This window comes from Poecilia formosa, unplaced genomic scaffold (genome assembly GCF_000485575.1).
Source record: "Poecilia formosa unplaced genomic scaffold, Poecilia_formosa-5.1.2 Scaffold21, whole genome shotgun sequence".
Classification (NCBI taxonomy): Eukaryota; Metazoa; Chordata; class Actinopteri; order Cyprinodontiformes; family Poeciliidae; genus Poecilia; species Poecilia formosa.
The window spans coordinates 1,180,263-1,198,826 of record NW_006799960.1 but is presented as its reverse complement, the minus strand read 5'-3'; the positions used below and the strand labels follow the sequence as shown (position 1 = coordinate 1,198,826).

Here is an 18,564-nt window from a genome sequence, read left to right as displayed (position 1 = left end):
AATATGAACCTTACAACATGTCCATAATGCGCTCATCTGTGTCTGAGTGGGTGTTAGAGGGAGAAATTTCCACCGAACCAAACTTGTTTTTTTAAAATCCCACTGAATGAGCAGTCAAGATTATTTTTTTTTGTATTTACTATATAGATGTAACCCATTTACAAGCAGCTGTTGTTGAGTGCGAATATCTGTTGATGCTACGGCAAGAATGTGGTGTGTAGAGCATCAAATATACATTATAGTAAAATCTGAATTTCTAAATCAAAACTCTAAACATTTACATTGATCTAACAGGGACTGCATGAGGCTATAATGAACAAATTCTTGAAAAAAAAAAATTGTTTGACGGTGATGAAAGTTTTATTCAAAATCTTCCCGTCTCAGACGTGCGACACCATACACCCGTCTTGCTGGGCTGGGCGCATGTGTGAACTTACAGCGAGTATGAAAACAACTCTTTATATGGGATCCAAAATAGATTTTATTTTAATCACAAGTCAACTATCAAATAAACTGGTGCAAGGACTTCAAAGTACTACTTAAGAATTCAAACGGAGTTTAAAGACTTTGGTTAATCGAGAAAGCTTGATTGCCGCAGTCAGTGTAATAACTTTGAAGCTGTGCTTGTGTAGCTGTGTTTTTCCATTAGAGATCTTTAATTAAGAGCCCTACCTTTGGGCTAATTAGACTCATTATTGAGAAAAATGAGAGAAGCTGCTTTTAGCCCGGATCCCACCTCCCTGTTGCCCCCCCGAGCGTCTTTGTTAGTTACACAAAATCTGATTATTGTGCGCCAGTGTGTTCACACCAAATATGCACTATGTATACAGTGTTAACAAATTGTCAGCTGTTTAACTCTAGTGATGTGTGGATGTAACAGATAAAGAACGACAGTGTTTTTATAAGACACCCACCTGGTCTATCTCCATGAGCTTCGGGAAGGCCCCGGGCCACTCGATGGCCACCTTGACGATGTCTGCCGGCGGCGGCATGGCTGCCGGGAGAGTGCTTGGCGCGAATCTCGCTGCCTCACACCACTGTCAAACAACTCTAGAGACGGCTCATCCAAATCTGCAAACAGAAAGAGCAGCACGTTGGTCCAGAGGTACGTGGTTACGCAGAAGACGCAGTTCAAAGACTTTTCTTTGAGCAGTGAGGAATTGCAGACATCCCTGCTGGCAGCGTCAGCAGAGATGTCGTCAGTATTACAGGTTCAAACAGTTGGCGACATAATGAAGATTCAAAATTAACCTGACATTAACAGAAAAAAAACAAAACATTAAAGTTGGACTCAATCGGGTTAAAAGCAGGAAAATCTAAACTAGGTTTGAAATGGACAGAAGAGAAGCCACCAATAAACCTTTGACATCAAACCTACTAGAAATGTATGAATCATGTGTAAAAGCTCTGTGCTAGGAAACCAGACAATTTAAATTAAATCCACCTGATAATAAGAATGGGTGACAAAAATCAACTAAAATCGTGCAGGAAGCTCAGTAATGGATGCAAAGTGTTTAGTCTATTGCAACTCACTAACGGACATTTATTTAAATATTAGTAGAGATCTGAATTTGTGTGTGTGTATGTGTGTATTTTGAGCCTGTATGCTGTATTATCAGTCCATCTACTCTGAAAAAGAACAGTTTAAACAGATTTAAATAAACAAATTGCATTTCAATCTCATTGCCCATTATGACAATCTGAAAATGACAGTCATTTTTCTTTGATATGTGAAAGTGTATAGAGTGCGATCAAAGGCTTTGCATAAAAAGGATTTCCTGAACAAAAGAAAAAAAAAGACAGAAAACCCTGCAAACTGAAATTTGACAACTACTGTTTTTATTTATTTATTTATTTTTACCACAGATTGTTGTTACAGTACGTAAAAGATGATGACCACAAGTCAAAGTGTGAACGCACTCCAAATCTGCACGTTTACTCGAAAACAATGATGCGCTCACCGGATTCAAACTCAAAGACAGCTGAAAGCCTCTCTCTGCTCCTGAAGGTAATAAATGCACACCACAGTGCTGGACTCATAATCCAGGGTTCCTCCAATCTGAATTAGGGCTCTTGAGAGGGCATAAAGAAGCACAATATGTGAGGGAGGCGCCAGCAACCAGACTGACCTGAAAAACTCAGTGGGCTTCCAAGATAAGCCAGTTAGAGGACCAGTGGCAGAAAAAAAACAACAAAAAAATCGGCCAAATCACAGCCACTCTGAGGCACACAAGTGGGGCTTTGTGCGTGCGTGCGTGCGTGCGTGCGTGCGTGCGTGTGTGTGCGCGCGCGCAGGGGAAGATCTAATGAAACCTACTGGTGCTCACAGCTATAAAGTGGAAAAGTGGAAGTTTCATACAGCATATGCCATCAATTATTTATTATTTATCCCTGTCTGGAAAGCTCAGAACATCCAAGTTTCTGATGAAGAACTTGCTATACTTTTTTTTTATTTTTTTTTTTTAATCTTAATCCATAATGCATAAAAACTGTCTGGGACAAATTCCTAGGGGAGTATCGTTGTGCAGAACATTTTGAATGCTGATGTATAAAATCCCGTATGCATGGTTATGCACAGAATGTGTGTCCATTCGTCACACACACAAAACAGAGAAAACCCTCTGCACCCGAAGTCACAACGCAACCAGAAAAAAACACACGTCCCTTTGTAAATATACAATAATTCAAAAGAGAGTATACATAATAATAGCTCCCTAGCTTTGTGTGCGAGTCACCCCATAATAATCCACGTAACCTTAATTCAAGAGGCCGTCGTCATGGCAGCTGCTGCATCAATAGCATGAGCTTTCGGTGCGATTTTCTTTTCTAAAACAGGTGACACACTCAAGTCACATCGGCCACTCAAGTCTCACCGCAGAGATATGAATGAGTTGAACTCATTCGACAGCAGGCTGGCTCTTTAATATGTGTTAAATGCTTCCGGAGGCTCTGAAATTACACTCAGCGTATGGAAGATTTGAAAGATTGCCTTTTTATTTTCCACTATGAACTTGTGCTGAAATAAATAATGCTTAATGGCAAATACCAAGGCGCTGACTGCAGCCACGTGATGAAAACAAACAGCTAAATACTGAAAAATATCAGCTGGGACTAAAAGTCTTGGATTGGCCGCGTCAAAAGTCCAGCTTAAGATAATGTGGCTGAAATAAATCAATTCTGAAGTGGAACATTTTTTTTTTGTTGTGGCTACTTTATAACATAGGGTAAGGTTGATTTTTAGACAGAAACAAATGAGGATGGAATCTGAAAGATTTTTACGTTTACTTGTGCTTTTTGTAATACTGTCCAAAACAAAAACACAAATAAGTTACAAAAAAGCTAAAACAGAAGAGAAAGTAAAGAAATACATACTTTTCACAGCACTGTACATCCTGTGGTACTGTATACATACACTCAGCATGTGTGATTTGCTTACTCATCTTCGGCAGATGAAAACATGTTAGTCATCGACACGTCTGTGTCAGGAAAGAGTAAAGACAAAGAGACAGTGGCTGAAAGCTAACCTCTGCCACAGCCTGCCGAGACTCAAGCCACATGTTTAGCAGCAGAGCTGGTCTGATGGTCGGATGGATGCTGGGGCCACCACTACGGCCCGCACTGAAATGAATCGACAGCTAGGAATCTGTGTTCGGGATCGTAAGGCATTTGAGAAGATTGTATCTCTTAACAGCGACTGGACAAGTTGGAAATTTCTGGAGAAACACTTTTCTGCCCCCTCCCGTACCCCCTACACGGGCCAAGTTATTAGGTTAGGTATAGAATACAACACATTTTGCTTCAGCACAACTACATGCTACATTAAAGATGGTTAACACTGCATGTTTTGATTTTTATTAAAACAAATAAAAAGCAAAGGAAACCTTTTTTCTACAAAGCTATAGTTGAACAACTGTAGCTTCTGCATTCATCTAGACTAAATGATGGGTTGTAAATTGATTTTGCAGCAACGTTTCACGTTCTAAGCTAGCATTAGAGGAAACATGGCATTGCTACATTTTAAGAATGAACCAGTTTTGGTTTCTTCACCCCGTTAAAACTTAACAAGGAACACAAAATAGGTTTTTACTACCCAACAAGTAATTAAAGTAAAACAAAAAAAATAAAATAAAATAAATCCAGCCCCAGAGATTTGCAGGAGTTTCCATGAGGCGTCTCCTTCAATATATTAATGTAGCTGCAATTTGCAAGGATAGGTTATGGAATAATTGACGAATTGAGTATTTTCACACGGCTATCACAGCACAATAGCATTTCTATGTGTTAGTGGTTATCTATGACAAGCGTCACTTACACACTACATAGTTTCTTACTATTTGCCAACACTGTACATGTCGGCATGAACTGGTTACCACTAAAAAGGTATAGCAAGATTTTACAGAGGTGGGTTTCTCATACCAGCACATCTCCACTCAATAAACACACCAATTCAAAGTCACTTAAATCCTTTTTCATTCCCATTTTAATACTCGTATTGAACTTCAATATGTCATCACTTTTAGATAAATGCATTGAGTTGCTGCAATATGATTCACAGCTAGTTGTCAGATAAACAAACAGTCACTGCATGGAGACAAAAGTAGCGATATTCACCTCTGAGAAGGTAATTCAGATTATCTGCTAAGCAGCTGCCGATAGGCTGGTCACCTGAGCAGATTGCCCAATAAACAAATTAAATCAGCTTGTTATCCTGAGTAGAATGACAAATAGATATCATGTTCTGTGCAACGAGATCTCAACTACAAACAAAAAAATTAAGGTGGTCTGTGTCCTTTTTTGTTTAAGTCAGTTTATCAAGCTTAAAATAACAAGATACACAAGTTACAAATGTGATTATTATTCATACAATAGTCACCAGTAGTAACGGTGCTTTTTTTTTTCTGTTTATAAAAATAAATAAAAAAAGTAGAACCAAGCAACTTTATTAACTACTGTGAGGACTACATGTTATGTATTTTAGCTGTTACAGCAAAAACAACAGAGATCCCAGATTTCTAAGAGAGCATTTTGCCCACCACAACATCACTGAGTACATCTTGTCCTCTATATGCAACCACAAAAAGTCAAGTTCTCACCGAGTCCCTCTAATGGACGGAAACTCTGTCTGCGCACTCAGTAGTTCTCATTTGGATGACGACCGTCAGTACGAATGCAAAACTAAAACTGGAGAGACCATGTATATACCTATTGTTTTTTTTTGTTTTTTTTATGAAATTTTTGAAGATGGAAAAAAAAAAGTAATCTGTTTAAAGAGAAACACACGATGTCTTGTGGTTATTTATTGATCAACAGCATAATAAGGCATTATCAAGAGATGCAAGGTCACTGTTTCTTTATCAGGGAAAAATATTTTCACCTGCAGAGCTCTGGGGTTTTTTTATTTTTATTTTTTGTTTTTCTTCTCTGCAATGCATTGTGGGTAGATGCATAAACTGTCGAGAACGACCCCGCTGTCTGCGGCACGGAAATAAACGTGACTTCTATTTGTACTTTTCAGTTCAAACCAGAAAGCAACGTACATCACAGTAAAACAACAAATATATAGAAGTGCAGCATTATTGGTTTTTTTTAAAGTTTCTTTATCTTTTATTTTTCCCATTTAATTGCAAAGGCAGACCTTTTCAACTGTCATTTAAACACCTTTGCTCGGATCTAATCGAAATTGATCATTTGCATGCAACCGATGAGGGAAGGTTTGTTAGTCTGTTCTCTCCAAAATAAGAGGCTCTCCTCCCGACAAGAGCACTGCATTGCAGCCCGAAGGTTGGCTCCAATAAAAACACTGAGGTTATGCTTTGTGTGTATGAGTATATTATTTCAAGCATCTCGTCATCTAACAGCGACTTCAGATGACGCAAACATGGTTACCCTCTGGGATTATTGGCTGGAAAGACACACAAAACATGCAGGAACACACACTCACGCACACGCACGCACGCACACACACACACACGCACGCACACACACCAACCTCAATGCTGGCAGTCGGGGCACATCTCTTTAAAAAACAGGGTTAAATCTAATTTAGAGACAAAGCGGTGTGACACACCACCACACCATGAGCAGCTTTACAAGAAAGCCTCATCTGATTAACATGTTCTTTTTTTTTTTTCCCCTCCCCTCTACCTCTCCTGAAAACAACTTCAAAGCAACAAGGTTCGGGATTTTGTTGGTTTTTTTACCGTGTTTGACCGTGTATTTACAGGCCTACGGATCTGTGTGTCAATTCCCACTGTGTCGCTGCGACGTCTCATCACAGCCGCTTTATTGTAAATGGAGGTTTGATGCTGAGCTATCTGCTGTCAGAGCTCATCACGTCAGAGCAGGTTGATTTATTCCAACCTCGTTTGGTCAACTCTGAACTAGCGAAAGTTTATTTTCTGCTCCGCCGGAAGGTCAAAAAAAAAAACATCTCCCTGTTTTTATTTGCTGCAGAGAACTCTGGCTGTCAGGAGTCGGCTCGACTTCCCTGCAGCCGTTTGTCCGTTGATGTTGTTTTCTCACATTAGATGACTTGTGTCCCACCGTGCTCCTCTGGATTCCTCACCATATAAGTGTTTATTTAGATTAATGTGGAATATTACACCCAACCAGAACTTTTTGATTTTCAGCAAACCAAAAAACATTTAAAAAGTGATTTGAAATGGATGAAAAAACTGTGATTGGATCAGGAGGTTCAAAGCACAAGCATCGATAAACAGGGCAGTGAAAGGGAAAGAGCAAAAGGAAGAGCGGATGAGAGATGACCACAGATTGGCTGGGCAGAGCTTGGTTTCCCCTTAATAATTCATGCAATGTTATGTGAGGGTCACCTCATCTGCAGAGAGGGGAGAGAAGGAAAGAAAAAATAAATAAAGAGAGGATAAGGCTGAGAAACTCAAAGAAACATGAGAGGAAAAGGGAGGAGGAAGGAAGTAAGAGGTAATAAAGCCTAAAGGAGGCAGACGCTGACAGAAGACGGCGTTCAGCGTAAATGAAGGTAAAACAACAAAAGGCTGCAATGCAAGAGGTGGAAATGCAGCAAATGATACTGCAAAACAAAAACACACAAAGAAAAATGAGTATGAAAACAGAACACCAACATTAATGGTGGCAAAAACTAGAATGTGCATTTTGGATATCAAAACTTGATAAAAAAAAAAAAAAATCAAACAAACTCTGAAATCTTTCATTTTATGCAACAGACAAAATGTGTGAGAGCTGCCAATTTATTCAGTGATCTTTGAAGCCGTGATGCTGCGAGGGAACATGAAGCAGCAGTTTGACCTTTCACCCCACCCGCCTCTTGGCCTTGAAGAACCGAAAGGCTCAGCATTTATTAAGTGTCATCCTTTTTTTTTTTTCCATGCACCATGCAGATTGTGTCATTGCTGAAATTATAGATGACCTGAGGTTGACCTGCGAAATTTCTCTGACATTTAAGCTGCTGTGACCAGATGCAGTCAAAACCACTGATTCCTGACTTCAATACCGTCTCCAATGAAAACTCAAAGGTTTGTTTTAACTACACAATAGAATATATATATATAAAAAAAACAGTAACAACTTTTAAACTGTCTTGGGTTTTGTTTAGATGTTAATCCCCAATTTCAAAAATAAAGACGTGTATATGTTCAGTATCAATATATATTTTTTAATGATATAAGTATTGACATATTTTAGTCCATTTCAAAGTGCCTAACTTTTCTAAATTATGTTTAAACTAGATTAGAAAAAACAGATTTAAAATTTAAATAAAAATAAATTGCATGTTTCACAGGTTTTACTAATTCATTAAAAGTACCGATCTTTTAAAAAGCTTAACCTGCCGATTCCGATTTTGGCCAATACCATTTTCTTTTCCTTTTTGTCTGAAATGTTGCTCAATGTAGCAAGAAAGTTGATGAGTTGGCAACAGCGGGGTCACTATTGTTATTTATAAATGTGTAGACATGACTTGGTGGGCCGGTCTGTCTTTCAAACCTTTCTCACCGGAGAGCAAAAGAGGACAGTGGTTGATTCCTAAATCAACCACTGTCAACCAAGCTAGATAAGATCGGTGGATAAGATCGGTTTCATATGTAAAAATCAGCCAATCACTGATCTCCCAAAATGAAGAAAATCGGCACCGATAAACTGGCTGGTCGATAAATCGGTGCAACCCTAATTAAAAGCCCTCCAATAAATACTCTTAATTTTAGTTTTAAAAACAAACAAAAAAAAACTGTTAAATTGTGAAATTCTACCGCACATTAAAAAAAGATTTAAAATGTGCCTTTTTTACACTGTATGAAGAAGTTTTATACTTTAAGTATTCTAGTTTCAAAGGTAACACGGCCTAAAGGCTATTCTTACTGCTTGAGTTTGGTACATTACCATCATTATGATTCTGCTGTTTATGACGACTACACATAAAAGCAGCAGAAAACATAGCTGTCTAATGCAGTCTATTTAATAAGGGTTTGTTCTTTTTTCTTTTCTTTTTTTTTTTTTTGAACAAACACTGTTAATGTTCACGTTGGCCACAGTATCTCTGTTTTTGAGCTGGGTAGGTTTCAAAAGAGTGCCCTCTAGCTCTGCATCTGATGCCTCTACAAGGGCCCGGCTTGCTGCAGGGCTCCGGGCTTGTCTGCTCCATCCTTTATGTGCAAACTGAGACAAAAGGTCACAGACTCTGTGCACGAGGGCTGAGAGCTGCACTCGCTTTGATCTTGACACCTTACAACATCTGCACACGCACATTACACACACAGGGTGATTATGTTGCACTTTGTGTGTTTGTATAACACACCCTTTGGCTCCTGTATGACAGAACAAAGGTTTTGAATCTTGTTGTTATAATTTTGATTCTACATGAGCAAGAGTTGTTATTACTGGAGCCAGAAGAGGCCCAAACAGTTTCGTGGTCTTACTCAAAAGCAATACACAGTTATTTTTGCTTTCCTCATCGTGGCATAAAATTACATTAAAAATGATCTACATGAAGAAACGGTTCTACAAAAACACAAAATTCATTCCATTGTTTGACAGCATGCATCACCGAGGCAGTCTGCATCTCGCCTATAATGACATACGCATCTTTAGATTTTGGCCCTCTCCTCATTGTAAGCTTACAGACGCACGCTCTGGTTTTGCTTTTTGATTGCATTTTAAGAGTCGCTGCTGCACTTGAGATTACTGTCCTTTTTGCAGGGCCCAGTTTCTGCAGATTCAATTGTCAGGCAGATGGCCTCATGCTTATTAAAGCTTCTCTATTCACAAACAAGATCAGAAAGATATTGTACAACTGTTCAAAAGAAACGCTTTCAAGAAACATTGTAGTTTATCCAGATGCTACTTTGAATGTTTTCTTTCACAAAATGCTCTTCAAACAAATTATGTTTTTTCTTCTTTTATTATTATTTTTTAAGTAATTATCGTACTATGCAAGGTCTAAAAAGTCTTTGATGCAGCTCTGTTTTGGAGGTTTCTCCGCAGATTACACAACCTGACCTCTGGGTGAACTTGCTCGAACATCCACTCTTGAGATTATTGGTAATTATATCCAATGGGTTATTTATTTTATTTTTTTTTAATTCTCAGGAATTACATCTTTAACTATAGAATGACGGTCGCTAGGAATGTGAGCACTTTTTTTTTTAACCCTTACTCTTACTGAAGACGTCAGGAGTGACTTAAGAGAAGCAACAGCTGCCTCTTCAAGGTCGTTACTGATTTGTTACCTCCTTGCTAACACACACACCTGAAGTCGTGCAGGGCTGCTAACAGCCGAAGCTTCTGCTGACATGAATCTGCTCACACCTCATGACTAGTTAATCAAGTTCATTAGTCTATTCTCACCTTGCTGCTACTTCACTCCTAATCCTGGAGGAATATTTGTGTCTCTCTCTCTTTCTCTCACACACACGCACCCCCCCCAAACACACACACACACACACACACACACGCACAGCAGCTGAATTTAGCTACGTAAATAATGACTGAATCAAAGAGATGGCGCCGACTCTGAATGTTAAGGGCTTGGACACTTCCGACATTTAAAAAATATACAGTAACTTTCTATGATATTTAAGGACACATGTTTTAAATTTATACATGGATGGATTCATCAGCGGTGAAAACAAGGAAGGACTTGTCACAAGGCCTGCAGTCAGAAAAAATCCCCCGAAACAAGCGATGACGTCAAAATCTCCCACAACATAGTAACTGTAGTAACTTTGTGTGGCAGCATAGAGAGCAAAGATACATTTGACCACATTCATCACAGTCAGGATAAATGAAGTTTATCATAACTGGCAGCGGGTTTTAAAGTTAGTATTCAGTTGCTCTGCATCACCTTCTGAGATATTTTAAATAAAAAAAAAAAAAAAAGCACAACATGCACGGTAAGTGTTTGATATGTGCTGTGAGCAAAAAAAGAAAATTTTTTTTTAGAGGTGGAGGTTTTGTTAGATTGTTACAGGAAGCGAGGAGAAATAAGGAAGGCTAGCTTGAAAACAGAAAATTGCTTTTGTTCCCACTCAATTGGGGATTTGGCAGCCGTTATATTTGCTTTTTAAACGAAAAAAAAAAATGAAAATCTCCTTGTGATAAGACTTGTGATTTATTATTATAACGATTAACCAGTTCCCACTATTTGTGAACCACAACAAACTATTTTGGTCAGTGGGCTTGTGACTGTATGTCACTGCATACAGTTAGGAAGCAATACATTTTACTTGTAATTTTAACTGTTGTTGTGAAAAAATGTTCAGTGTTTGTCACCCATCCTGTCTGCACATCTGGGATTTGACATTTTTGCAAAAATATTCATGCAAAAGCAGAGCAGAGAGCTAAGAGTAAAAAAAAAAACCAGCTGCTTGAAAAAGTAAAATAAATTAGTTAGCATTTAAATAAATGAGGTATTGTCTTTCCTACTTGGTTCAAAGCTGTAATTCTTCATTGCTAAAATTTACAATAAAAAGAATACGGGGGGGGGATCAGTAAAAAGAGCTATAAATACAGACAGAAGACAAAAAGGGGAAAAGGTGAAGTCTGGGGTCGTACTTTAAGAGTGTGGCGTTCAACCAAAGGAGGAAGTGCAATCAATCCTCTGAGACAAAAACATACGACTGCCAACAGTTTTAAAAATACTGGCGCTCGACTAGTTCCTCTTAAATAACATTGTAGCGGATGGGTTACATCTTCAAATGTTTGGCGGCCAAACAAGAAAAGACGACAACATCTTGGTGACTCTTGCCGCCGGGTCTCTTTGTCAGAAACCAAACCCGATTGACACAACACCACCGCAGCCAGGATATCCTGTCAAACGACTCTTCCACCAGCAGGTAGCAACTCCAGCAACGCAGTCAGTGGAGCTCTTGCTAAAGTCTCGACCACAGGAGGTGACACAAAGCTGCTGTAGTGCTCCTCAGCGAGCAACACGCCAGGCTGAATCTACGGAATACCTCCGACAGAGGTAAGGTGAAAGAGGGACAGAACGAGCCGCAGAGCAAGGTACGAGCAAACCCGAAGCGTGCCGACGTGATCAGGGAAAGCAAAGCAGATTGAGGTAAACAAGTGAGTCAGAATCAATTAGAGGTCCTTGGATAACGTTCTGCAAAACCCAGTTAATCACAACATTGGAAAGCTATAAAAAATAAGAGGTAGGAAAAAGAGGCTACACTTGCCAAAAGTGGGGAAAAAAAATGGAGGGCAAAAATAAGGCCCCACAGGAAAACATGCAATCCATAAAGGGCATTTGTGGGGATCTTCATATTGCCTAGTAATTACTTTCCAATAAGTGCGGCCCTTTTCTTCCAAACCACATTGAGTGTTTCCGTCCTTCAAATCATGATACCTCAAAAGCTCAAACCTCTGAAATCTCATGTCTCTTTGATACAAACGGCTTCTACACTTGAAACAAATAAAACTTATGCACTGGGTCAGTCAAAGAGCACATAAACTGCACTTATAGATTATAGCTGCTCCAGAATATGCATCTAAAGGTAACGTTTGTTTCCAACGACAGCACCGTTGAAGAAAGTAGATCAAACACAACCACCACACCCTGAGGCCTACTGCATCCTGTGTCGCGTGAAGAAAACACACAGCAAAGATGTGAAAATTTACAGCCCCCCACCCCCCAAAAAACCCACTCGATAACCAACAGGACAGCGAGTCTTCCTCAAAAACAAAAAAACCAACCTGCTTCTCAAAGATGCGACGGCTTTGCGACAGAAAACAAAGAAAAGCTGCTTTCTCTAAGCAACTTCAGACGAACCGAGAGCTTTTTCAGCATCACAAGCCAAAGGCGAGAGCTCCACGACGGTCTGTGCAGCACTTCGGGTAGAGGAAAAGAGCAACCGAGAGGGTTCCGAGAGACACAGAAGGAGGAAGTAGGCGTTTGTTGAGAAAGAGGAAACAGGTTTGTTGGTGAAAAGGCGGCAAAGTTTAAAGAAGAAGTGACATAAAGAAGACGCTGACAAAGTTCTTATTCACGTGTATTAATAAAGACCAACATCTCAAGAAAAAGGAGAGTGAAACTGAAATCCTTGTGAAATGTAATGTGCATGCAGGTTTGTTTTTTTTGGGTTTTTTTTTTTTTTTTAGCAAAACATGCCTTTCTATAAAGATTTCGTTCATGCATTCAGTTGCATGAACTGAATGCATCCATCACACCAGAGGCGGAGAAGTTGAAAACTTTCTGGTTCAGATATGTGGAGGAATTTTTCTGCCATAATCCAAGAGCAAGCATTTTCAGTCTGAAGGCAGGGTTTCATGTCTTTTGTAAGCAAAAGTATTCAAAGTTTTGAGAACAAAAAGACATGCAATCCTGATGGCAGAAAAAAGTTCCTCCATACAGATGGCTTCGTTCTGTCACTGTGGTCACTTTTACTCCGAGTCAAAACTGACAGCCATTTCAGACTCAGCGCCCAGCTAATCCTCTACGAACGGGACGAGAAAAACAACAAAAAAAACAGATGTTTACTCCACCCAAGATGAGGTCAGCTTTGGTTCCTGGAAGCCCCAAAAATGCAAACATTCAAGATATTTGCTTCCAACTTACATTCCCAGAGAGAATCTTTTCTTTGTCCACTCCAGCAACACCAGTAAAAACAAACAAGCCAGAGGAAGAAAATTATATCCCCTCTAAGGTTTTGAGTCAAGTGGAAAAAATATGTGAAAGCAAACAGAGGGTAAAGAGTGTATGACTGCAGTGAAGTCAGTAATTTAGGCAAAAGCAAACTTAAATGTTATTATGACCTTAGAAAATAAGGCTAGCTGCCCCAGCGCACAGCAAGATAACAAATTAACCACATTTATCTAAACAAGTTATATTTGCAGCAGCTGGGAAGCATGGTGATTATGTTAGAAATGCTTGCTTAATTTTTTTGTGTAGATAACGTTCAGCCCAGGTTATTATGTTGTGAGAATCACTTTAAAGTCCAGACCACGGTAACACAAACATTACGGAAAGTGGATATCCTCTGCAGCACATGTAAACAGTGGAAAAAGAGATGTTCAAAAATGTTTCGTGAAATCACAGCCTTTTCATTTAATTTTCTCGCTGTTATTTTGCAGTTCAAGCATGAACCAGAAAGCATTTTTTTTATTTTTTTTTTACCCTAGTCGCACCTGAGCTGCGGGCTGAAAGGGTTTAGTGTTGCAAGAAAAAAAATTTGTTCGGAAAAAAAGTGAAACTGCGGTAGTTTTGGATGATTCCTAGACAGAGCTGTCTTGCTTTGTGTCAAGTTGTGCGAGTACTGACACGTGTCCCATTTTTACATGCATTCTCATCTTCACAGAGGTATTCATTCCCAAATGGAGCAAATCTCAACAATGGTGCAGTCTAGGCCAACCGTCTTTGTTTTTCTTTTAAATATCCTGCCTTTTAGCACCTCTCTTCACTCTCGTTTGCCTTAAAAAAAAAACAAAAAAAAAAAACAATTTGCTAGTAAATTGATGTTCCAACCCAACTCAAAGCTGTCACCCACCCCGCTTTGAAACACAGTCAAACTCTAAATTACTGTGCTGAACTGCCTTAATCAGCCCCGTAAACACGTCGCCTTGGCGTTAACGTCTCACCACTTACTGGCGACTGGTACCTACACATGACTGATTCCGTCTCCTTATTCAACCTGAACAAAGAGCCTGAGCCTGTGAATTCAACCCAAGAGACCAGTGGATCATCTGCCTTGAAAGCCACATGACATCATTGTGGCCGTAAAGCCATAATGTTTTCCCTCTGACCCCCACCCTTTAAGATGCCGACCACTCACCCCGTCCACTTTCCACCAACTTACAAACACAGTGATTTTCTGGACTTGATGACAAATGAAAAAAAGTCACATTCACTCAGTAACGAACACAAAATCAGAAACATTTCTACACTCGTCTGTAAGCAAGATGGTGTTAATCACCCATTCCGACATATTGAAGGGGGCTGGAAACAAACTCGCAACCTCTCAATAGGGTGAAGCAGCCCCTTTGGCTAGAAAGGAGTTCGACTGGCATCATTTCACACCTTCTCGGCTATGTTAATACCTCCCCTTTGATGGCTCGGAGACATAGGAGCAGTTTGCGCCTCCCATCCCCTGTCCCCTCCCCCACGTCCCCTCCGTTCCTCACGGTGATGAAGGAGTCTCAAGCCCGACTTAAAAGTGTCTCTGAACACAAACGGTCTCCATGTGTCTGGGATTTAAATGCGAGCTACTTAGCCTCGTAGGTGTGCCGTGTGTCATAGCTTTGTTCATAATGGCTCATTATTTAACTGTGTAAAATAGTGTCACAGCACAAGGACTATTCATTAGTCATCGGAGCCTCAGTAAAACGGTGCCTTGTTTGTTTGTTTGGCTTTGTTTACTCCTGGAGGCTGAGTCTTTTTTTTTTTTTTTTTTCCTCACCGCTGTTCAAAAAGGTTGAAAAATGACCAGAATTGTCCATTTGGGATGCTGGTCATTTTTGGTCACTTATTATCCGTTTTTATGCGTTTTGGTTTTTTTTTCTCCTTTAAAAAAAATAAAAAAATCACCAGCAGGGATCTACAGGTGGAAATGAACACTTAGAGCTATAATCTGGTACAGCACATCTCTCTTCTTGGAGTTATATTGTGCATTGTCTCCATTTTCAATAAACAAATTGTAAAATTGTATTATTTGGTACTTGTGGCGTTTTGGTAATTTCATAAAGAAGTTTTTTTTTTTTTGTAGGAAAACCAAGCAGATTATTTAATGTAATTTACTTTACTCAAAGGCTACAGTGATGAAATGACACCCTAATATCTTCAAGACCTCAGAAATGGGAATTTAATGCAGGATTTTTCGAATTTATATGAACACGCGCAACGTTCAATAGCAGGAAAATTTTCTGCCGGCGGGCAAAGGCTCAAAGGAGTTATTAGGAAATAAGATTTCAGAAATTCTAAATCATTTGGCATGATTGAATTTCATTCTTTGAATTGTGCACCTTACATTATTTTGACGCCACCTGTCTGGTTCCCAAGCTCTGTACGTTCAATGTTTGTGCAGCTGCAAAAAAAAACAAAAAAAAAAACAAACATAATTCTGCATGGACGCAATGAGGATTAGCCGTATTTTCCGCCGATTAGGCAATGCAACTTGAATAATAATTTCTCTCATATTGAGAGCACCTGAGCCTTAAACGTCGCCTGCATGATAATAATAACAAAACAATCCACTCTGCCTATTTATCGTCGCAAACCGGAAAATACGACCTGAGTAAGAACCAAAAATAATTATCTGTAATTTTTTTGTTTGTCTCACTGACGAGAAGCCATTATCAGGGAGCCGTGGCTCTGCCTGCAGCCCGCATCATGACTGCTTGTTTGTAATGTTGGTATTTCAGGAATGCAAGCTTATGGTTGCACTCACCCCTAAATGGCTCTGGATGACGGTGGCAGCGTAGAGACGAAAACGTAAATGCGTGTCTGAGAAAACATGTCAAACAGAAACCGACGTCAGCCGGTTTATGGTGGGTTGGGTTTTGTAACTGCATTTTCCCAATTTATAAGTTTTATTTATTTTTTTATTTTTTTAAACATGAAATGAATCAATACATTTGCACAATTTGCTTAAATTATATGGTTTCTTGAGAAGATATGAGCACAAAACCTCAGGGGATTATCTATTATTTAACATACATCTAATTGTATTCCACTTAGGAGTTTAACCTTTAATTATCATTTCAGTAACATACACACATAAGATGACTATAGTTTATATGGTAACTGCAAAAATGTAGAAAAACAGAAGAAAGGAGCCCTTTTTGTTTCCAAATTGCTCATTAATCTATACACATCTCCACTGAAATTCGCCGCATATCGCCCTGCACTTCAAAGCGGGTCAGGCTACGAAACGTCACAGCAGCTGGAATTAAATCCCAAAACATTTCTGCGACATTTGCATCAGTGAAACAGACAAAACTTCTCTCAGAACTTGTACAAGTGAACAAATGTCAAAAACCATGAACCCATTTTCTTTTCATTTCTCTGATTTTTGGCGTATCACATAAAATCCCAATAAATAAGTAGAAATTTGGTGCTGTAAAATGACAAATTGTGAAATTCTCCAAATTCTACCTTACGTTTGACGTTAACAGCCAGAGTGTGAGACGGAGAGCAAAGAGGCAGTAACAACAGACGCCAAACTGCTAGCTTCAGCACCTTCTTAATTGGACCAAACACTCCTGGGTGTATCATGCGGCATGAAATGTCAGGCACAGTGTTTTACCAGAGTCTTGCTGGCTAGGGTTTGTTTAAGTATCCTCCTGTTATCCTAAAATAATAACTGGGATGTGTGGTGGCGACATCCAACTTATCTAACAGTGCAATTACCAGAAAACAGGTTTCATGAAAAAAACTGCGTCATTGTACAAATGGAATAGACAAAATGCAAAACATCACCTTCCAGATGAGTCACTTTTTTTTTATAGATGCAATCCTTGATCTTTTAAATACCTAGTGGATGCCGTCACCGGGTGCTTTACACCTGCATTTCCTGGTTTTGCCATTTCAAAGGGAGTTAATTACCTGTAAATTACATGCTCACGGCTACAGTCAGCTTCACTTAGTTCAGTCACCTAGACATTTTTGTTTTCTTGATTCTGTAATACGAGGGAAAAGCTGAAAACTAATATGGAAATTATGCAAATGTCAAGGCAGAGGGAAATGATGGAAATCAATGTCTATGATTCAGAGAGGGAGTCATTAACGTCAACGTACACTTGCTAACATCAATTATAATCGCACCATCGAGTGAGTGAGCAAGACGGAAACATCAAACAGTACTTCCCCCGTTAAAAAATAAAAAATAAAAAATGCTGTCATATCAATAATTATACTGCCTATTTGGTTGTATTTAAATGTATTGCATACATATACGGTAAGATTTATTTTAGAAAAAAGATGAAAACAACCAACTTCTCATAACAAACCTGTAATAAGTCATGTTTTATAATTACTTGTAGTTCAAATAATTGCTTTCCTTTTCAAAACAGATAAATTAGATCACGTTTTAATCGTTTGGGTACCGTGTGAATACCAGAAAACTGTGCTTTAGCCAGCCTATCCTACCATGGTGCATTTGGTTTCAATGCAAATCTTCCATATGGAGCAGGAAAAACAATGTTGTGTGCTGATGTGGTGTGCAAAGCTTTCCTACTTTACACTCACAATAAATAATAGAAACATTAATGTCCAGGGTTAGGGCTGAGACTGAGAAGTAAGGTTTGACCTATAAAGTCTAAACGAACAAATATTATTCGAGTAAACAGCTAGACAACTGGAGTGGTCAAATGCAACCATCTGGACAGATCCTAAAGCGTTTCTCATGAATGAACAATGTCCAACTGTGTCATTATCCATCACTGATTCATCTCTGCCCAGGATCATTTCAGATGTCTTAAGAGCTTATAAAACATAATCCGCAACGTTGTACCAAAAGCGTACATTTAAATCCCCGTCCACTTCCAGCGCGCATAATTCAAGAGCATTGCGTAAGGTAACTATTATACGTGTTGTTTTTCCTCTATTCCCCTGTTAACAGAAAAACAATAGGCCATGTGCTCCGTTCAAACCCAATGTCTTTTCCTCTTTGGATGTAAAAATAACATGCCATCCTCCCACATTGCATAACTCAATATCAGTCAGCATCGAGGGCGGCAATGAGAGCTTTAAAACCAAAAAGAGGCATGCAATTAGGTGTTTACCCTGGAAGCCTTTTCGGCGTCGGTGTGGAAGAGGGAGAATGAACGCGAGTGTGAAATAGTGGGAGAACCCACAGGGTTACTGAGTCACTGACGATGTGACCCTGTGCTCTCGGGGCCTTTTGGAAGCAGCATAATCAGGTCAAACACCCACTCTCTCTACAGTGTATTTCTGTCAAACAGGAGAATATAGTGCGACTGACTTAGGGGAATGTGGCCAAGAAAGCTGATCTGGAGCAGGAAGCTTTTATAACAGCAAAGAAACACAAACACACACACAGAAGGCGAACGGAAAACTACGGAGTTTGATTTAGACATTTTCCAGGTGGAAAAAAAAAAAATTAATGTGGAAAAAAAAAAAAT

The 18,564-nt window shown here is 39.3% G+C and overlaps 1 long non-coding RNA gene across 1 annotated transcript in view; it reads right to left on the bottom strand.

Moving 5' to 3' along the window:
- Positions 1-914: 914 nt before the first annotated feature.
- LOC103135039 (uncharacterized) overlaps positions 915-18,564 on the bottom strand; it is a 40,836-nt gene continuing 23,186 nt past the window's right edge. The window contains exon 2 of the long non-coding RNA XR_475889.2: positions 915-1,071. This is a non-coding gene — a long non-coding RNA (uncharacterized LOC103135039). The remainder of the gene's footprint in view (positions 1,072-18,564) is intronic.